This window comes from Danio rerio, chromosome 9 (assembly GCF_049306965.1).
Source record: "Danio rerio strain Tuebingen ecotype United States chromosome 9, GRCz12tu, whole genome shotgun sequence".
Classification (NCBI taxonomy): Eukaryota; Metazoa; Chordata; class Actinopteri; order Cypriniformes; family Danionidae; genus Danio; species Danio rerio.
In genome coordinates, this window is record NC_133184.1 from 20,092,951 (window position 1) to 20,116,428 (window position 23,478).

Here is a 23,478-nt window from a genome sequence, read left to right on the forward strand (position 1 = left end):
ATTCAAACATATTCAAATACAGATCATAGACACAGCTAAGTTGTTTTGTGGTATTTATGTGGAACTGCAAAAAAATAATCCTTTTTTATGTCCCTGTAAATATCATGAGTGTGAAAAGAAACAAAAGTTGTTAGCATCATACTGTGCCTGTAGCATATATTTTACCTAGAAACTGCAGTCAAACGTATGCTTTTGTGGTTTCTCAAAAATATAGGCTCGAGCAAGCATTTTTAATGAACCTGTGTTGCAAATACTGTTAGTAGACTATAGAGTGGGCTAACTAGGACTTCAATTTGTAAGCAAAAACTCAAAAGCGAGTTTGCATTTTAGCAGTTTCGGTTCCTTCGTCCCAAAGTCAATGGGTTTTTTCAATGGGATTTTGATTTAATCGCTTAAATAAGGTTTGTGGCTACAACAAACTCAAGATTCTTTCACGTTTTATTCTAAGACATAATACACATCAGTTACATTCCTTTCTTGATTTTTTAAACTAGTTATGCTTCTTTAAAAAGATGGTTGCTATCAAGTTGCTCAATGGGACAACAGGCGATCTCGGAGTCATTATACATCATCAACTGGTCTGGACCGCAGCTCACTTGCGAGTGCAGCTTGTCTCTTTCTTGCTCTCATTTATGCAAATGTTTGAATAAATTAGTATAAATACAAACATATTAACTGTCCTTTTAACGTGATCAACTGATTTTTCACAGTTTTTTCTTCATCTGAATATTTAATTCGGTCAAAACTGCAAAACTGACACTCCTCATTATGTGTTTAGCATATGTGACTGGGCTGCTTTTCGCTGTACCTCGTGACAAAAAAAAAAAAAAGATTATTTAATGTGTGCCCATGATGGAACTTGCAGGCATATAGACCTGTCCCTCACGCCTCATTTTCGTCAGCTATTACTAAGGTAAGCAGTTGTATGCATGTGAGCGATACACTTATTTCAATATGTCCCATGATAATACTATGTCGGCAAATGTATACATACAGTTTTAAAACTTTTACAACAACCGTAAAGCAAAACAAAATGTATTTCAAAACTGTATTTCTAAAAGGCACGTAGTTCTGTACAGATGTGTTTTTGCATATTAATTTGTTTATAATAAATAGCATGGATTATAATATAATAAACCGAGAGAGTAAATCTTTGTCATGGACTACTAAAAATAAGCTAGAAAAGTGTCTGTAGCGGGGTGATGCTGACGTCACAGGCGAGCACTGTAGTCCCCTTATAGCCTAATGTTAGCTTTTCAATTCCTGTGTTTGCACTTAAGATCCAGAATTGCTAAAAGATGTATTTTCTTGTAAGGGTTAAACAGAGAGTTTATTATTTACAATTTCCAAAAAGCCTATGGGAAAATCCTATAAGGATCTTATCGAGGGAACCAGTTTTATGCTAGCAGCCGATTGGTCTACAAGGTTCAGCCTTTTTTGTCTCGCAGCCCAGAACAACTATCCATCGCCTTGCAAAGACCCTGAAATAAACAACATTTCGTTCAGATGTATAATTCGGGTTTTGGAACACAGAAAATAATGGATGTTTTCAACAAAGAAAGTTGTAGTTACGAAACATCAAGGACAAAACTCATATTTTTCACCAGCCTTTGTGTAAAGTGAGGTTTTTCTCCACAAAACAAAGCCAAACCAAAATGATCTATATATCCACATCAGCAGAAGGTCATATGAGGCCCCAAAAGAGCCTTTACGTTCCCGGTTTTCCATTAGTTCTTTATCATTTGTCACATATGTTTTCTTCTGTCGAGCAAGGAAAGAAGAAGAGTGAAGAGGATGCTGTTATTTTGTCTATTGAAGGGATTTATATTGCTTTGTCTCATAAAGAGCGAAGGAAAACTGCATGCTGCAATCCAGCGGAGTCTGTCATAATCATATATGTGACAATGTTCGTGAGATGGATGCTGTGTCATTTGAGCGCAGAGAGTTTTAATTAAAACGGAAAGATGATTCATTGCCATCACGAATCTTGTCTCATAGCTGGAGTTCAGCTCAGGCATGAGCTTCCATTTGAAAGCTAAATAAAAAAGGTGAGGTGTGTAATTTTGGTGCCCACATACAGGATTATTTTTCTTCTCTTTTTAAAAATGGCCTTGACATTGACTTAACCTGTAGCATGAGCTCAGCTAATCTGATCCTGCTGCTACTGGGGCAGAATTTGGTAACACTTTATTTGAAGGGGGTATTCATTGACATATGTAGTCATGAAATATTTATAAACATGACAGGATATGTTATGAATATGAATTAGCGTTTATGCGTGCGTATGACAACTGACATTAAGTGTAAGTTGCATCAATGAAAATGAAAAAGTGACATTGTTTGAGATGTCTTAGTCATTATACTGTACATGACAACATACTGTAACTTGTCATAAATCTGGCATAAACATGATTGTCATAAGCAAGATGCAATTAAGTATTCAAATTTTCAGTGTTTTAAGAGATGTGTGGTGTATTCTGACCAACAAAAATCTCTGATTAGCTAATAGTTTTACTTTACTTATAGGCTAAATGTAGACACAAACAGCTATTTTACAAGAAAAGTGTCAGTAAAACTGTAGTTTAGTTCATAATTTGTGGTATTAACAAGCCATTAACTAGCACTACTGGCTTAATAAACTACTTATTATCTGTTCGTTCATTGATAGTAAGAAATTGGGTTCAGGCTTTGAGTAGGATAGCGATTTTAGGATCTGCAGATAAAGATCATACTTTTATCATCCTTTACATTCAACAACTAATGAACAGTTAATATCTTGTTAATAGACAGGTAATAAGCCAGTAGTTTACAGCATGAATTACCTTGAATACGTAAACCAAAGTGTAACTAATGTTTGTTGTGCACACAGAGTTTACGAGTGCTCTAGATCTACTGTACAAATGTCAGACTGTTGAATGTTTGTTTTTTTGCATAGACTGAGTGGCACAATTATGCATTCATAAAACCATATAAACCGTTATGGGGTGGTCAAATGTATATTAATTAGTTTAATAATAATAATAATAATAATAATAATTTTATTATTATTATTATTATTATTATTATTATTATTATTATTATTATTATTATTATCATCATCATCATCCTTGTTATTATTATTATTATTATTATTATTATTATTATTAGTAGTAGTAGTAGTAGTAGTATACTATATAAACTATTTCTCATTATATAATGTGCTGACCCACCCCCACATCTTTAAAGTCCTTCAGAGGGAAACAATTGTTAAATAGGGGGTCAATAACCACCAAACACCCCCTGTAATTCACATCCAGTCATGAGGCAATTATAATGGTGTCATTAGTTTCATAACAGCATCTTTATTAACCTTCTTGACTTCAAACACAGTGGTACAAACCAATTTTGTCATTAAAATGTCATTAAATATCCAACATAGATTATTCTGAAAATGTAGCCCTATATATGTTTCTGGAGATCGCAATTTATGTAGCCAGAAGTACGTATGGTTGCATTTAGTTTTTTAAACAAATGCTATGGTGGGGTATATGACGCCATTTCATTTCACGCTTAGCCTACAGTAGGTCGGTGGACTTGAGACGCAGAGAGGAAATGACCACGATGACAGGGTTTGATTCTAGTGAAGAATTGTAAGTGGGTAGGACAAAAACAAAAGCCAAAAAATACAATAAAGAAGTAAACGACAGGGTGAAAATGTCATAAAATCTAAAAACTTGGTAAAAATCAGACGAGGGCTTTTCTTTTTCTGGATTGCTTTTGAAAACTGTCTGTTGGGTTTAGGAAAGTGGGTGGGTGGGTCAATTTGTGCTTTTGAAAACATTATTAATTTAGTCAGTCAAACAGTCAGTCGACAGCGGCCTCTGGTGGATTTATGTGAGAACAGCAGGCGCGAATGGCACTTGGTGAGAGAAATTTGAATTCTCAAAAAGCGTACACAGCGGACTCTGGTGGATTTGCGAAAAAAAAAAACTGCAAAAAACGTAGCTCCTGGGACATATTTGGCGCTCTCCAGAAATGTATATAGAGGTACGTTTTCAGAATGAGCCTGGGAGAAATTTGAAGGACTAATACATTTTTTTTTTGTTTTACTGAAAAAAATTATCAGAAAAACATTCATGACACATTTATAATGGCCTCATGATAATCATGTTTATGACAGATTTATGATAAGTTTTGTTATCTAAGTAGTCCTAAGTTGTCATGACAAAAACATCTCAAACAATGTCACCATTGCATTTAAAATGACATAACTGAGCAAATAACACTGTTGTCATAAGCATGACTATAAAGGTGCACTCCCTTTAAATAAAGAGTTACCCAGAATTTATTGACTTCAGAGTGACATTACAGCTCACAGAATGCTAGGAAATTTGCAAGCGATTAAGTGTGCAGTGTAGATGGCACTTGTCATTTGTAATAAACTGTCAACATCTCCAAAAAACCAAAGAAGACTTTGATATTGAGTGTTCTCACAGTCTGATGACATCATGCGGGTCGCTAGAGTTCAGATATACACAGATTTTGCTGAAGTCTGGGTTTTTTTCTCACTGAAGGCTCATATGCGAAACTAATCAGAAAGCAACTTGTAAGCGACCTCTGAGTTCACCCATTCTGCGGCTCATAGTTCATCTGTTTTGACAGGGAAAATGTGGGCCTGTCTGCCTTCAGATCGAAATCAGATTGCGGATGAAAAAGTGGAAATTGTGGGATAAACATACACTGTAGCACACATTACCATTATATCTTCATCTAAAGTTACAGAAAATAAATCTGCTGACTATGAGCCTTTTGTTTTGGATATGATAATGACAACAAAATGAAAACATTATATAAAATCATTAGTATACTGTGAAATGTAAACAATGCAGTAAGATTGATAAAATATTAAACATTCTCTGTTCACCAGTTTATTGTATCACTAATTGAGTAAAATGTTAATATTGCAAACTATTATGATAAAACAAGTAATTCATTTCACTCTTCAGTGTCATATGATCCTAATAAAATTATAATTGTTCAAAAAATCTATTATTTAAACTGAATGATACAGGGTGGTATGACGTTGTTCCTTTTTGCTCTTGACAGCTGACCGCTTACCTTCGTATGGACGGCTTTCCCACTGTTACCAGTTTGTCCAGTAGCTCGCCGAAAACGTTGGCTGACTTGTGACGTAGAAGGGAGTAAACTGCAATGATGGGGTTCGAGTCTGGTGAACAACAGTTCCAGAAAGCCTATAAGACAAAAACAAAAAGCCAAAAAGTAAAATAAACAAGTAAATAACAGGGTGAGAATGTGGTAAAAATCAGGGTTTTTCTTTTTTTATTGCTTTTGAAACCACGGTTAGGTTTAGGTATGTGGGTCTTTGCTGGCCAATTGGTGCTTTTATAAACACTATTGTTTAGGTTTAGGGAAGGAGGAGGGTGGGTCAGTCGATTAGTCAGTCAGTCAAACAGTCAGTCGACAGTGGCCTCTGGTGGAACAAGTGCGAATGGCACTTGCTAAAGAAATCTGAGATCTGAAAAAGTGTACACAACGACCAACAAAGGATTCGTGGAAACAAAAACTACCAAAAAGCATAGCTCCTGGAACATATTTGGCGCTCTCCAGAAATGTATATGGGGTACGTTCAGAATGAGCCATAGCAACAAAACAGTCCTAAAGCAATTAAAATGAGTATTAAACCACAAAGAACTAATTAAATTAAACTAAACTACAGTTTACATTGTTCCCATAAAAACACTCAACAAGGACAAAGGCAATATGAGGTCTATGAATATCAACCAATACAGGTCTCATGGCACAAACTAACCAAAAGGAAACACAACAGATGACAAAGCCAAACATAACATGACACATATGGTGCGTTCAAGTCATTTTGGTCACCACAAAATGGAATTGTCTCTACTTTTGATAAATTACAAGAAAATAAAGCTGGGTTTGTTAACTCTGCTTATAGAAAACTAATTATCAATTGTATTTTGTCACTGACAACCCACAAGAGTTGACCTTTTATCCACAAACTCTGCCTACTGACCTATGTATAATGAGATACATAAAAGTACATTTAATTCTTTATTATAAATCAGTATTACTGCCATGTTTCTTACTGCCATGCCCCAACTCAGTTAACAAAATGTAGTTTCCCTCTTGTAATATTGCCTTTGTGGTGACGCTCATTTGCATTTAACTCATAAATACGACTGATCTGACATGACTTGTCAGGATAACATGGGATAAAGGGAAACCCTGTGACCAACCAAGAAACAGGACACTACTACAAAATGCAATAAACACCCATCAAAGACAAAAAAGGTGAAATTGTAAAGCTGTATTTGCATTTTTTTATGGTAATTATTTATATTTACGTGATTGAGGTTATATGTAATTGCTGATATTAGTATGTATTTCTATTCCATAAAGTAAATGTTATTCATTTAATCATCAATTTAACTAGATCGTCTTTTGTCTATCAAGAACTGTAATCTATCCCACTAGGTTTGTGCCTGATGAAGAGTTGATATAGCCAAAATGTTGTAAAAGTTCTAAAACAGTTTTTCAAAGCAGTTTATTAGCGTGTAATCTTGGTATTACCTTTTTATGTAATGGACAAAAGCACATGACCATGGATGAACCCAAAGTCAAAGAAAGAAAGAAAGAAAGAAAGAGAGAAAGAAAGAAAGAAAGAAAGAAAGAAAGAAAGAAAGAAAGAAAAGAAAAGAAAATAATAGAAAAGAAACGAAAAGAAACCTACAATACTTTAATATTATTCTGAAAATTTGGTTTCTTCAAAAATTAAGGATTCAAATTGGTGATTAAAATCATGGAAAAAAAGCGGAAAATATTTTAATCCTACAGGCAAATTCTAAAGACATCAGCTGACATAACTGTTGATCTAAAATGGCTTAAAATGATCCGTTTTAAATAAAGACAGGACAACACTACAAACCACAACAAATTCCTGAAGGATGAGAGAAAAAAAATCATGACCACTTATTGCTATAAATGATTAGGATGGGTGTATCCAGACATCATACTCCAACAATATGCTCATTCCATGGAACAGTTGAAGCTCTTATTTAATGATAAAAAGTCTTTCTCCTATCATGTCCATAAGTGAGTCACATTGAAGTAAAAAAGCTAATGGTAATTATTCACATTAAGTTTCCTAACTATATATATACTGAAAAACTGTATTAAATCTAACATGACATTATATATACTGTAAATAAAAAAAAACTAAAATTCCAGTGTAAAAAAAAAAACAAATTGGGAAAATGTGTCCAGGTTTACATTTTTGAGAAACAACAAAGCGTGGTGGTTCTAGTTTAAATGGCATCCTGGGTGAACCACCATATACACCATATAAGTAAAAATATATTTGCTGTATTTATTTTCAAGAAATATAACAACTTCATTCATTCATTCATTCATTCTCTTTTCGGCTCAGTCCGTTTATTAATCCGGGGTTGCCACAGCGGAATAAACCGCCAACTCATCCAGCATATGTTTTACACAGTGGATGCCCTTCCAGCTACAATCCAGTACTGGAAAACATCCATACAATCTCATTTACACTCATATGCTATGGACAATTTAGCTTATTCAGTTCACCTGTACCGCATGTCTTTGGACTGTGGGGGGAAACCAGAGCACCTGGAGGAAACCCATGTGAATATGGGAGAAAAGTCCACACTGAAATGCCAACTGACCCAGCCGGGACTCAAACCAGCGACCTTCTTGCTGTGAGGCGACAGTGCTAACCCCTAAAATTATTTTTCATATTATTAGTATTAATATTATTATACAATTATTATTCTAAATCAATACCAGAATTCTGTTAAATGTAACTGGAAAAAAAATCTAAAGACACAACTGGAGTGATATGCAAAGATCACTTAAGAAATCGTCTGCATGAATGTTAATGATATACAAAAAATAGGTTTTATATAATTATCTATTGTCTTAGACCCGACTCATGGTCAAGAATTAATGATATTAAGTCTTACCTCTGTGACTCATTATCCCTCCTTTCTTCTTCATAGCCATGCTTAGGCAACATTCACACAGGGTGGGGCGTCAGTGTCAACACTTCCCATTTACTTTGAATGTGTGAAGTCAAGCATTGCCAAACGTAATTGTGGATCCATCAGCACCGCTTCAGCGACATTGCTCTCTGCAGAAGTTGGGAATTTCTCAAATTTTCAAGTGCCAATGGAAGTGTCAGCCAATCAAATCACTTTATGCAAATGCTTATTTCATTGACTGATGCTGCTATGATGATCATGTCAACTCCAACTTCAGACACACCTTCTGTCAACCGTTGATGGTGAATCTCTGTGAATTGGGCGTATGAATGAATATAAGAACAAATGAACACATACAGTACGAATTAATATAGAAAGATCACTAAATGCACTACAGAATGTTACGTTAAATATCCCTGTACAACACCCATGGAAACGCATCATCTTTCACAGTGTACTCACAACTATTTAGTACTTTTAGGGCTATATTTTTTACTCATATTTTGAGTAGTATTTACAAGTAATCGTAATTTTACTTAAGAATGGTTTTTTAGTACTCTTTCCATCTCTGCCCAAGCCTAAATCCACCACTTCCAACAAATCACTAGTACATATGGCTGCATTTTGTGTGTAAAATGAATGCTAAAGTGCGCTACTGCTGACATTCTTACCTCCATATCGACGGCTTTTCTGAAAGTGACTTTACTTTAAAATGTGAATAAACCCACTGAAACTTGTAGCGTTGTTTTAACTTAATTTTAACAATTATACACATAGTTCATTTAGGCTTACTTAAAAATTTTAAGCCAACAGGTTTACCGCCTTTAATTAAATCCAACTACACTAAAAATAATGACTCATTAGATTTATTTTACTTTAGGGTAAGGGGTTGCAAACAGTTTACAATGGTTGAATTATAATTAAGTTGAACATTTTAGTTTAGCTTTAATTAGGCCCATATAAATAGTTTGAAACAGTACCTTAACAACATTTGTAAATCTAAAGAAGCATTTTTTTTCACTGTAATCACTTATTTTAAGTAAAGTCAAATTATCTTTTTTGTGTGTGTGTGTGTGTGTGTGTGTGTGTATACTTGTGCCAGGCCCAGGAAAACACACACTGCCACTTAAAAAAGAAGAAGAAAAAAAAAACTTTCTGGTAACTGTCTGAAGGAGAATACAACTTCTTGAGCTTATGTGACAAACTGCAACCCACAACAAAAACTCTCTCTCTTTGTGACACACACACACACACACACACACACACACACACACACACACACACACTTATCCAAAAAAGCGAGACAGGGAACAGAGCGAGCATCCAAACATCCTATCTCACTTACACAGACACACAGAACAGCCTTGGGCTTTTGTGTTGCTATATGAAATCCTCTCAAAACATCTCTCTCTCTCTCTCTCTTTTTTCTCTCTGTCCTGTTTTCTTACCCTGGCTTGGATGTGGTCACTGTTCTGGGAGGTCTTATAGGGCTTTATAGCACTCTTAGGTCTTGTCAGGACGGCTGAATCATGGAAATCATATTCATGCCCATACAAGTCTTTATGCCAACTGAATGAGCTGCATTGCCCTGGCAGAAATGCATGAATCTGAGAATTATAAATTAAATTAAAAACATCACAAGAAATGTAAGAGTATGAATTTGTACCAATTAGCCACTTTTCTGACGATGTGTAATATATTAATAATTATATTGTGCTGTGAGGTTAGTCTAGCCCCTTCGAACCCTGTGTCCATTACAATAGACAATACATGTCAGCCCATGTTTTTTTGTGGTTCCTGAGCATTTCATTTATTTTATAGTTTGCAGTCCATGAGAGTGGACGATTGTCATCCAATCAGATGGCGGTAAGGCTCTGCATGTTGTAATTTGAAAAAAATCCACCAGACTGAAAAGCAGGATGGCATCACTTCACTCTAGACACAGGCGTAAGCCACATTTACAATGCTTGTATTCAGATTTATTGAAATGTTTGTCAATATCCCTTAGATTGTATGAAGAAAGGGGCATTGCACTCACTAGTTAAAGTGTCAATTGTCTTAAGCTGATGTCTGTCCATTAGGATATACAATGGGTTTAAAATATCCAGTAATCCTTAGTAAATTGTTATATATATATATATATAACAATCAACTGTAGTACATCAACTGTGGTATATATATATATATATATATATATATATATATATATATATATATATATATATATATATATATATATATATATATATATATTTATACAACAGTTCTGTCTGGTTCTCAAATCTGATTGGCTGATAGCCGTGCGATATTCTGCAATATCAGAACTCCTACAGCCTCTTTACCCTTTGTGTATTACTCCACCCACATACAGCCAGCAAAAAGCAGACACTACAGATCTAAAGTTTAAAAGATGCACACTCAACTATTTAACTGTCAGCTTATGATTTGAATCCGGAAGAAGTTCCACATACAAAAGGGTTTTTGAGAAACTCCATGTTTGATTTTGTTTTTATATACACAATTATGCCGTCAAACTGTTGTATAAACGCAATATCACACTCGTAGCAGTGTGATATGGCTGTATATCGACACTGGTGGGGGCACTAAGGCACTCGGCCTGCGGCCTGCAGCCTCGTGCCAAGGCAGGCCTCCCACCAGTGCTGGAGCTAGAGTAATTGTGTGTTATGTAAACTTCCCTTTAAAATTATATTGTACTGTAGGCTCATTTAGAAATTCATTTTTTATTGTTCTTTTTTTCTATTGTTTCTAAATTGGCTTTAATTCAAACCTAGGCAATCTAAATGTACATAAGTTTGTTTTAATATATGCTTAAATACATTTCTTTTTAAATGTAATTTAATCAGAAATATATATTTTTGCTATATTTAACCATTTATTTGTAATAACAGTTCATTTAGTATAGAACAGTTAATCTGGCCCACCATTGGTATTGGGTTCTAAAACTATTAAATCATTTGCATTAAATTAAATGAGAATCAGAAAGAGCTTTATCGCCAGGTTTGTTTACACTTAAAAGGAACTTGACAGTGACAGGACAAAGACACAGATAATGTAGGAATTTAAAAATAAGTAAATAGAGAATACAAAATATCCAAATGTGGTCAAGGGACTTATTTATCAGAGGTTACCACAGTGGTATGAACCCTCAACTATGTGTATGGCAGCAGATTGCAGCCGCAACCCAGTACTGAAAAAAAAACACGCATAGAGACACACTGCAGCACTGGTGAAGATTGTGGCTGTTTAGAGTGGTTCGACAGATAAATATGAATTTGTAGCTAAATTGTTGGCGGTGCCAAACAGCATTTCTCATTCTTTATATCCTTGTTTACATCCTTGTTAACACTAAAAACTGAGCCAGTAGTTGATAATTTTTAACAAATAACAATACCTACAGGTTGTGGCTCACAATCCACAGCTTCATCTGTTGAAGGAGTTATAACCAGATGCAGCGCTGAACTGGGAGAGATTCAGATAGTTCTCCTTTGTCAAATGCTAGCGCTATATCTTTTTAAAATATAATTCTGTGGAGCTTAATTCAAATTATATTGTAAGCACTTCTTTTTTGTGCCACATCCTTTGGAAGCAAAAATACAGAAACAGAAGAAGCTCTGTGAAAATAGCAGCGTTTGTATGGCAATTTAATTTTCTCTACAGCGCCTCTGGCTGCGCCCCTTTACTGCCCAGGGTTTGTGCACGAGTGCTTGTGATCTTACTAGTGATCTCATTCCGGATGTATTATTATTTTTTTTTTTTTGTAGTCCCTAATTTTTTTTTTTTGAGCATCTTACATTCAGAAATGTTGTTTATGTTCACACACCTACATTACTCATTAACTAAAGTTTAAAGTATAATATCGCTGTGGACCACCGCTTTAATTTGCTTGTGTTGTGAGGATTTGCAATATGCTGTCAAACGAACGAAGATCTATTCTTAATTTGCTAGCTAGTGTTTTTTTGTAATTGCAAGTGTTTTCTTAAATTGCTGCAATAGCTTTCTTGGTCACCTTAGTAATTGGCAGAAATGCATGAATCCACACAACACATCCACAGCATCTCATGCAATCTTGAGAAGAGGTAATAAAGCAACATTTAAATGGAATAACTCAGATTTTCAATCAAAACAACTGAACATGTTATTCTGATCATTGTCACTGTCAATGTTAACCAAAAAAATAAAAATCTAAATGACAAAAATTGTAAGTGTAGTGTCCTGTAAATGTCAAAAATGCATGAATCCACACAAACAGTAAAAAAAAAGTGATAACATCTGCATTTAGCTTGAGCGCATGGTATCTTTAGCTCTGCTCTAAGTCCTTCCTCATCGCCTGCCGCCACATGCTTTCAGTGGTCAGGGTTTTTCTGCATTTGGTGTCCCTATCTCTCGCTCTGCTCCTATATTTCAACAAGATGAAGTGGCCTTATAGTGACCATCTCAGCCTTTAATAGCCTCCGTAAATCACCACAGGTTTAGCACAGCGCAAAAGCAGCAGTGACCCATTCATCACCTGCACACTACTAGAGTCCTCGGACGCATCCAGATGGTAATTCTTATACTATTACTTCACTCTTTTAATTGAAAAAATATATATTTTTAAAATGAATTAAAAGTCTTAAACTCTGTATTTTTTAACCCAGGAGGTCAGTCTTGAGTAATAGTGTGTTAATAAATGGTTTTACTTTACACAGATTTTTTTCTACACTGACAAAAGTCTTGTCGCCTATTCAAGTTTTAGGAAAACAAATAATAACTTGACTTCTAGTTGATCATTTGGTATCAGAAGTGGCTTATATGGAAGGCAAAGGCCTCTAGATTACACTTATTTTACCAAAATAAAATATGATCATGCCTTGATTTTAAATTATTATAGATAGTATGATATTTGATTATTATATAGAAGTCTGGTCACTTAACAGAAATAATGTATAGTATAGAAAATAAAGTCATGGTGCAGTGGACAAAGAATTAAAATTGTGTATGACTCCAATGAGTTTAGAGGACTGCATCCATACATCTCTGCAATGACAGAAAAATAACTTATTAATAAAATCATTTGGAATGGCAAAGAAAGGGTTCTTGCAGGACTCCCAGAGTTCATCAAGATTTATTAGATTCATGTTCAATGCATCTTATCTAAGACATGACCAATAATGTTCATGTCTGGTGACTGGGCTGGCCAGTACTGTAGTACTTCTGCAGTAATTCTGATGATTGGGATGCAGTTCTTCAGGTGATTCATCTGAAAAATCTACCTTCTGCCACTTTTCCAAATGATCAACTAGAAGTCAAGTTATTATTTGTTGCTCTTACAACTTGTTTTTTTTTTTGGGGATCGACAACAAGACATTTTGTAATTTTGTCAGGTAGTGTACATTGTTAAATGATTTTAAATTAATAGTTCTTTTTATTAGTTTTTTTTTCTAGTTGTTTGTTTGCATTTTAAATCTAAGCGATGTGTGTGTGTGTGTGCGTGTGTGTGTGTGTGTGTGTGTGTGTGTGTGTGTGTGTGTGTGTGTGTGTGTGTGTGTGTGTGTGTGTGCATGTGCGTGTGTGTGTGATTTTTAAATAAAAAGCAATAATAATAATTTATCTTGACCAATTTGGGTATTGGTAATTAAAATTAAAAAATTATAATTGACATTTTTATTAAATTAAATGAAGATGAAATACTGTAAATAAAATAGGTATAGGCCTCATCTGGTAGTGCATTATTACTATGTGCTGTGCTAAATGAATGAATTAATGAATGCACAAAATTAATTAAATAAACAAAAAACATTTTAAAAATTATAGTTTGGGTGACATCTGGTAGTGCATCATTACTATGTACTGTTTTAAATAATAAAATAAAATAATTATTATTATTACACTATAAAACATCTGAAAATTTAATTTTTATAATTGAAAAATCATGGAAAAGCTGGGTGCAAAATTTAGAACACAAATAAAAATTACGCTTTAGGTTATTAAATAATTGACTAATTTGTAAAATTATGTTTGCTACAATTAACTGAATAGAAAACTCTGACAATTATGTCAGACTGCTGAATGTTTAATTTGTCAACTCAGGAACATTGTATAAACAGTAGAACTTTTAGACCTCTTTGGTATATTCACATTTCACATGTGAAATACAGTGGGGAAGATACAGTGGGGAAACAAATTATTGAACACGTCATGTTTTTATTTCTGGGTAAACTATTCTAAAGACACTGTTGACATGGCACTGAAAAACCCAAACAATACAAACATAAAAATATAACAAAACAAAATGATCTAAAGAAACTCTTATGTTTAATAACAATGAAATGACACAAGGAGAAAGCACTGAACTACTGAAATGTATTTAATACTTTATATAAAGGCTTTTTGGTGATGGCAGCTTAAAGACACCTCTCATATGAAGTCATGCATTGCTCAGGTGTAATTTTTATTCACAGACTTCAACAGAGTGTGAAAATGGTAATGGTCCTGTGGGTCTCGTCTATCAAATCTGATCTTTATTTGTTATTTTATATTGGATTCAAATCAGGCAATTGGCTGAGCCATTATACAGCTTGATTGAAAGGGTTTGAGAGTTTCCTTGTCTGTGTTTTGGATCATTGTCTAGTCCAGGAGTGGCCAACCCTGATCCTGGAGAGCCACCTTCCTGCAGATTTCAGTTGCAACCCATATCAAACACAGCTGCCTGTAATTATCACGTGGTGTTCAGGTCCTAATTAATTGGTTCAGGTGTGTTTGATATGGGTAGCAACTGAAATCTGCAGGAAGGTAGATCTCCAGGAACAGGGTTGGCCACCCCTGGTCTAGTCGAAATGTTTACTCTGGTTTCATCTTCATCATCCTGCTAATATAGATTCATTTACTATGATAAAGGGCAGAGGATTGCTGAATAACTAATTAGAGATTTCAGCTGCTGTCTGAGCTTTCACTGTCTTTCTACATCTCCCTTTCTTTATGTGTTCAATACTGTTTTCTTGTGTCATTTCTTTTTATTACACAAAACTTCATTTGTAAACTATTTAGATTTGTTTTGTTTTCATATATGGATTTCTTTAGTTGTTACCAACATCTGGAGAAAAGTTCAAGTTAATGGCACCTTTAGAAATATGTTTTGTTAGAAAAATGATGTTGTGGTGAATACACTTTATATATTTGACAACAATTTAATGCCATTACACTATAAGGTCTACCCTGTTTGTGTAAGATTGCATGCTTGTGTGTTTTCCCTACAGGAATTTATTTAAGTGTGTAGAGCGGGCGAAGATGGCAAGTGAAGTGACGATCAGCTAATCCAGCACTAATCCACTTTTATTGCTTCTCCTCTCCGGTGGCCACTAGAGTCACACACCTAACACTCTCGCTCTCTCCTTCTCTCTCATAAGTGCTTCATCAATATCTCCATCATCAGCTTCCTCACAGAGACCATCATATCAGCTTCGGGCAGAAGACTGACTAATGCACATTGTACAAAACTCGCAAACACCATCCAAAATGCATTTAAAACATTTCTCGAATCCACACGTCCAACTAACATTACAGGTTGAAACTGCAGATTAACTTCTGCAGGAAGGTTTACTGTTAGGTATAACAGGACAAAATAAACCTGCCAAGCTACATAATGTTGTTTTATATTGTTCAATAAATGTGTTATTACGATTCTCTTTCATCTGAAAATGTCTGATGTTGCACACACAGGGTATGACGTTGTTGATTTTCTTTGCAGGGTGGTCATTTTTGACAAGTGACCTGTAAATGTAAAAGACATCAACAGTAAATATTCAAGTACTCTTGTGATTAACAGTAATTTTTTTCCTCACTCGAAGCAACCGTGCCTGGAAACGAAACTAGTGCGATGCACGTGCACCCTTCAAGGGCTTGAGATTCTTTGTAAGAAGCAGTTGTCGCTTTCGCTTTAACCATTCTTTGAACAGATTATTAATGGTCCTAACATTTACCGTGTGCACGGCATCATCCTTTCATTATCGAGAACAGAATGTTTTTACATTTGCTTGCTGTTATGTTTGTTAATATAGTTTAATAATCATCCTTTACAATAGCATTGCTTTAATATGTTGTTGTATGCATGGTTAACTGGTGACCTGGGATCTTGAGCCAGAACAGACCACTGTGCATGGTTTTAGATGTTTGAGAATATATATTTTTTAAATGTCAGCTGTTTTGTTGAATAAAAAGTGCATGTATACAGCCATATTTTGCTTGTTTTGACACATTATTTAAGACTTGTGGCAAAGAAATAATTAGTTAGCTGTGACCAGAGGGAAAAAAAAAGGTAAATCCTTATTGTGCTGAGCCCTGAAAAGTCTTGTGAAAGAGAGCTAATTGCAATGCGACACTTTAAAAAAAAAAGAAATAAAAAGCATGCTCATTGAGTAAGCTCATAAACAAAAAAACTGTTAAATGAATGAGGAGACAAGTGGAAAAAACACAAAATCTAAATGAAGTAATTTTAGCATGCGGCAACTCATGCCAAAGCCGAATTTATGCATAAAAAAAATATGTTCCGAACAACAACATTGTGGCTAGTGAAAATGGCGAGTGGCTAGTAACGGTGCAAAACTACTATATATATAGTTGTGGACAGAATTACTAGCCCTCCTTGGAATTATTCTTTTTTAAATATTTCCTAAATGATGTTTAACAGAGCAAGGAAATTTTCACAGTATGTCTGATAATATTTTTTTCTTCTGGAGAAAGTCTTATTTGTTTTATTTCAGCTTGAATAAAAGCAGTTTTTAATTTTTTAAACATCATTTTAAGGTTAAAATTATCAGCCCCTTTAAGCTATATATTTTTTGACAGTTTACAGAACAAACCATCATTAAAAAATAACTTGCCTAACTACTCTTACCTGCCTAGTTAACCTAATTAACCCTAATTAAGCCTTTAAATGTCACTTTAAGCTGTATAGAAGTGTCTTGAAAAATATCTAGTAAAATAATATTTACTGTCATCAGGGCAAAGATAAAATAAATCAGTTATTAGAAATTAGTTATTCAAACTAATATGTATAGAAATGTGTAGAAAAAAATTGGGGAAAAATAAACAGAGGGCTAATAATTCTGAAGATATATATATATATATATATATATATATATATATATATATATATATATATATATATATATATATATATATATATATATATATATATATATATATATTAGCGCTGTCAAAATTAACGCAAAATTAACTTATCCAGAGTTTCATGCAATTTCGGGTGTTTCATTTTTAACTTTCGACATCTGTTGTAAGTTGATACAGCATGGCGAACAGAAAGAAAATCCTCCGCATTTCGTGACTCGGTGTTTCTTTAAGGAAAGGTTCCTTTTAAGGCTACACGGTAGAATTTTAATAAGAGTATTATCTTAATCATATTAAAATCGTAGTATTATGTAAATATACTCAGAACGTCTGGTGAAGTCGCGAGCTGTCAAAGACAGGGCATTACTCTGCCTTTCAGCATGCGCCCTCCAAGTTTAGCGTGTTTCCTCATTAAATGCAACGAAAGTGTGGCTTTTTTTGCAGTCCACTTAGAATCCAACATGGAAATCAATGTTTTCTTTATTGGCATTGGTTGTTTTGAAATTTAAATGTCATTAACATGCCTGTGTTTTATTTTCTGTAATAAATATGGCTGTCAAGCCAGGATCTTGATGGTTTATTGTGGGTATGTTGTTTACATAAAGAAATCTGTGTTACAAGTTAAACAAAAATTCTATTAAACAATAATATTTTGAATTTAAATATTTTTTGTCTTGCGTTTACATTAATTTTACATTTAAATAGCCAAAATTACAAGTTTCAGTATTTTAAATGTGATTAATCGCGATTAATTTTTAAAAAAATGTGCGATTAATTAGTTATTTTTTTTTAATCGATTGACAGCACTAATTTATATATATATGTATATATATATATATATATATATATATATATATATATATATATATATATATATATATATATATATATATATATATATATATATATATATATATATATATACATACATACATACACACACACACACACACACACACACACACACACACACACACACACACACACATACATTTACATATATACAATTATATACACAGATTTTGTATTGTGTAATATAGATTTTGTATGCTGGTCGTTTTGTAAAGCACTTTGGTCAACATCTGTTGTTTTTAAATGTGCTCTATAAATAAAGCAAACAAACAAACAAACAAACAAACAAACAAACAAATATATACAATTATATACAAWTATATATATATATATATATATATATATATATATATATATATATATATATATATATATATATATATATATATATATATATATATATATATATATATATATATATATATATATATATATACACACACACACACAATGAAATAGCGTAAAACAAACAAACAAAAAAAAAACAATGAACTGCTTTCCAGTATGACTTGATTTAATTTGTGTTATTATTTAAAATGCTATCATAAATTATTTTGTTTTTGAAAAATAATAACACGTTTATTTTGGCTAAAAGCACCCACAATTATAGAATTATCCACACTCAAGAAAATGGTTTTGTTGATTTTTTTAATCTACTCATTTAAAATGAGCTGAGACAACACAATTCTGGAGATTTTTAACTGTTTTATGTTCAATCCACCTAATTTAATACAGTATGTTTACACCAGCCATGCTTAAGAGCAATCAGAAATGCTTTCAAACGGAAATGTTTAATATTTCTCCAGTGACCTTGAGTAATATTGATCTTCATAAAGGAAGACATCCTGAAGCTCAGCAAGCCGTAATGCTGCTGGGACAATGTAGGTGGCTATAGTTCAGTCATGTCTGTTCTGTTTGCTCACAGATGTGTTTTGATATCTGGGTCAGCTGTAAGCAGCACACACCCAATCCTGACTAGAAACAGGCCTGCAAAACCAACAGAAGGTTTTGGGTGCAGTCAGGGTGGGATCCAGACATCAGTACATGACATCAGATTTACAGGCCAGAAAGCCCAGGAGAGAGCATATGTATCATTTGAGACACCAACAGACCTCTACAATCTTGAACAATAAGCCAAGCAAACAAGTGATTTATGATTCAATTAGATCACAATATGCTTAAAATTATGCAGTCCTTCCAGGATTTTGCTATCGCTCAATTTATCGCAAAATCAAGCAACCTCCACAAAATTGTCGCATTTTTTCAGAAATGCTGCAGATTTTCCGCACCGGCAGACAAAATTTATACAGATATATGGATACAAGTAGGGTTGGGTCGATAGACGATGGTTAATACACATCACGATGCTCAGCCAGCATTGCCATCCTCCACCCCGCTCACATTGCAACAGCAAAATACTTGCGAAAAAATACACACTTAGACACTGTTTACACTAATACGTCTTAATTTTAAAATGGCATTTTAGAACAAAAATGATCCACGTCCACACTGGCGTTTCATCTAGCATTTCTGAAAAGATCTCTGTCCACACTATACTGCTGAAAACGCACATCACATGACCACACACACACACAAACACACTCTGCAGCATATGCACGCGTCTGAGCTCCAGCAGTCAGCGGGTGCTTTGAGCACAAAAACCCAGAGAGCAGTGCACGCCAGACAGTTAATCAAGGATGTACCGCTGGATCGTATCTCACTGTAGTTGTTAAAAGTGATATTTAATGTGATATTTAATTCATCTTGTCTCTATCTAACAACTCTTCAGTTTTTTTGAATCAGGTATCAAGTCACAGCATCAGTACACTGCTTCAATCTTTCGCTTTCACGCTTGTACTTGGTAATTTTACCAAAAACCTCAGGTACTGTTGGTTGGTTACTGTTTTTTACCAACCAAGTTTGTAGACACCATTATAACGACAAAGATCACTTTGCCTATTCATGACAGAGTCCCATGGAAAAGGTGATTGACAGGTGGTTGTTTGTGTGTAACTTTTCTTTATTTATTTATGATTTGGTTATGGGTGAAACAAAGACCATGCAGTTCAGGTAGTTGAAACAGAAAAATCTGATAAATGGACCACGAAATTCTGGAGGGACTGATTATGAGCATTGCTTTGTATGACTTGTAATTATTGATAGATTGGAAGTAATATATCATTAAAATGTACTTAAGTTGTATTGTAGTTGTGTATTAATAGAGGCCACATTATAAACACAAAGTGCTTCAACTGAACAATTAAAAATCTAGATGCATTGTCAGCTGTATTGGTGGTAAATGAAATACAAGCAATTCAAATTAGTTGTTTATCAACAATAAAAATATGAAATTAGATGTTTTTCGCAAAAATAAATGGCTTACTGCCACTGGCTAAACTACTATGCTGAGTCAAAACAGCCTGTTCCTTTTTTCCTCTGCAGTTACTTTTCTGGATGATGTATTCTTGCTCATTTTTTGTGTGCATATGACCAGAATGTAATCTGTCGTATCCAATTTATGCAGCCTTCTCTCTGGTCTATTTCTGTCTCCTTTATGTAAATAAACTGTTGTTTCCTTGTGTTTGTGCTATTGTACTGGACTATACTGGCCCTATGTTTCTTTATTTTCTTGGTTAAGATTTGGAAACCTAGGGTTTGAGATTTCAGGGTTATGGAATTCTTATATTGTATTGCCTTATTAGTATGCTATATAATAAATAAATAAATAAATAAATAAATAAATAAATAAATAAATAAATAAATAAATAAATAAATAAATAAATAAAATATATATTTTTAAAAAAATTCATAAAATAAAATTAAATTTTAGACACAGTGGCTCAGTGGTTAGCACTGTCACCTCACAGCAAGATGGTTGGATCGAGTCCTGGCTGGGCTAATTGGCATTTCTATGTGGAGTTTGCATGTTCTCCCTGTGGTTTTCCTCTGTGGGCTCCAGTTTCCCCCGCAGTCCAGAGACATGCGCTATAGGTGATTTGGGTAAACAAAATTGGCCATAGTTGATGAGTGTTTGTGTGTGCGTGTGTGAATGTTATACCTACTGGGTTGCAGCTTATAGGATATCTGTTTCGTAAAATATACGGTGGAACAGTTGGCGGTCCATTCCACTGTACAGACCCCTGATAATCAGGGACTAAGCCAAAGGTAAACAAATGAATGTTATAAAATTTCAAAAGTATTTTAACAACCTATAATAACACATAACGTTTTTCAAATGAGAATTTTAACAAGTTCCCTATAAAGGGTTAAATCAAATATTGAAAGAGAATTATATGTTGTACACCAGACATGCACTGTGCACACAAGATAACAATATATTTGAAATCTCAGCCGATGAAGCGCTATTTATGCAGGCCAAAAATCTCCCACCTGCTTCCAGCACCCCTGCAAAGGAGCGGAAAGTAGCACATCCTGGCTTGAATTTGCAAGTGCAGCAACAGAGAAGAGCTGAAACGAATGTGATGAGTGGCAAAATGTAGGACAGACGAGTTCCGCGTGTCATGGAAAGTAAATCAGAAAATACTGCTGTTGAAGCAAAAGGGAGTGTTGACAGAGTGTGGGGATGCATTTGCCAAAAATACGCATATGGTAGAGCGGTCGTGGTCAGATAACCCACAGCTAGATGAGCGAAAACTGTGTAGCGTGGCTGTGCATATGGTGGAGAGCAGTGGGTGCTCTGACTCTGAAGGGAACGGCTCATTAGCTGGAAGACTTTTTTTGGGGGGTGAAAGGTGCATACTTTAGTCGTGACTGCATGCAAATTCATAAACACAAATGAATTCAAGTGGAAAGATGTTGAAGTAAACAATGCTTATTATAAAATAATGCTTTAGGAATAAATCTAACAAGTCATACTGATACTGATATTCGATTCATAGCATTTGCCGATCTTTCCCCTCCCCCCAGATTTCCAGTCGATACTCTACAATGTTCTATGCATTAAAGGTTAAAAGACCCTAAGAAATGTATAAAGAATAAACGTAATGTCTTGGAAAACATTAAACACAGGCTTCAAGATTTAATGATTATGTCACAACGGGAGAGGCATGGCTGAGTGTCATGGAAACAGAGCAATTAAAAAAAAGAAAAATATAAAATAATTCAGGATTGAGTTGGTAAAGAACAGGAATACTAGTATATGGAAGTATGATTTGAAAATATTTGTACAGAGGATCTTAAAAAAACATACGCTGCGTCCGAAACCGCATACTTCCATACTATATAGTATGCTAAAATCAGTATGCGAGCCGAGTAGTATGTCCGAATTCCTAGAATTCGAAAATCAGTAGGCGAGAAGTACCCGGATGACTTACTACTTCCGGCGAGATTCGGGAGTTCGCATCCCATGCATGCTGCGCTACCCCATTATGCCCCACGAGAGAATTCATGGATAGAAGTGAGGCGACGCAACTGACGCAGGTAGGTCACGTGACTATGACAAAATGGTGGATGTAGTACGTCCGAATTCCATTCATACTTTTCACATTCATACTGTATAGATCGTACTTTACTACAGGCTGAGTAGTACGTTTACATTCAAATGCAGTACCTACTGAGTAGTAGGCGGTTTTGGACGCAGCCCATATGAAGGTGAGAATGGAGCTAGGCCAGTGACGTAATTGCCGATGAGTGTCACCTGTGCATCACACCAGTCTCGAGTCTATGGGGTATAGCTATAGGAGTATATGCACATCAATATAGTAATATTTTTGCTAAACTGTACAACAATAACTAGTGTTTTTACATTACTGTGAGGGTTGGGTTTAGGGTTGGGGTAGGCGTTAGTAAAATACAATTTAATGTGTAATTTAATAAATAATATGAAAAATAATTGATATAATTACTGTTTTTACGTTGCTGTGAGGGTTGGGTTAAGGGTTGGGGTGGAAGTAGACATTCAAATACAATTAATGGGTAATTTAATAAATAATATAAATATTTTTCAGCAGAAGTATTCCTTCTAGCAGCAACCATCCCACAAAGGAGGCAGAAGCATAAAAGAAGGAGTGATAACTGAAGCACATTATGTTTCTTTTGCCTTTGGTTTGGTTTAGTCAACTGTGAGGTGCTGCAGCCAGCAATTTGTCTTGCATTTTTATTTATTAAAGCATTTCAAACCTTTTTTGGTTTCCGGCCTCCTTCTTTGAGTTTGAACCTTCCCAGAGGGCACACAACATCATAAGATGTTAATATTAGGTTAAAATTAGGTCATGACGTCAGGTGACTAAAATTCAATGTCTGGCCAGCGTCTGAGTACAACGTTATTTTGATGTCCAATTTCGGCGTCAAATTACGCTGATATTTGGTTAATTAAAGTTGTGTTGGAAAATAATCAAAATCCATCATCTGATAGATGTCATAGTGGTAATGTCCACACAACGTCAAGGTGTAACATGATTAGAAGTTGATATTTGGTTGATTTTAGGTTGAATTAACGTTGGACATTGGACACTGG

At 34.5% G+C, this 23,478-nt stretch overlaps 1 protein-coding gene across 5 annotated transcripts in view; it reads right to left on the reverse strand.

The window, feature by feature from the left end:
- enox1 (ecto-NOX disulfide-thiol exchanger 1) overlaps positions 1 to 23,478 on the reverse strand; it is a 260,708-nt gene that overhangs the window by 181,762 nt on the left and 55,468 nt on the right. For all 5 annotated transcript variants that reach the window (XR_012385265.1, XR_012385266.1, XR_012385267.1 and 2 more), the window contains exon 2: positions 5,098 to 5,231. The gene's annotated coding sequence lies outside the window, so the exon portion shown is untranslated. The remainder of the gene's footprint in view (positions 1 to 5,097; positions 5,232 to 23,478) is intronic.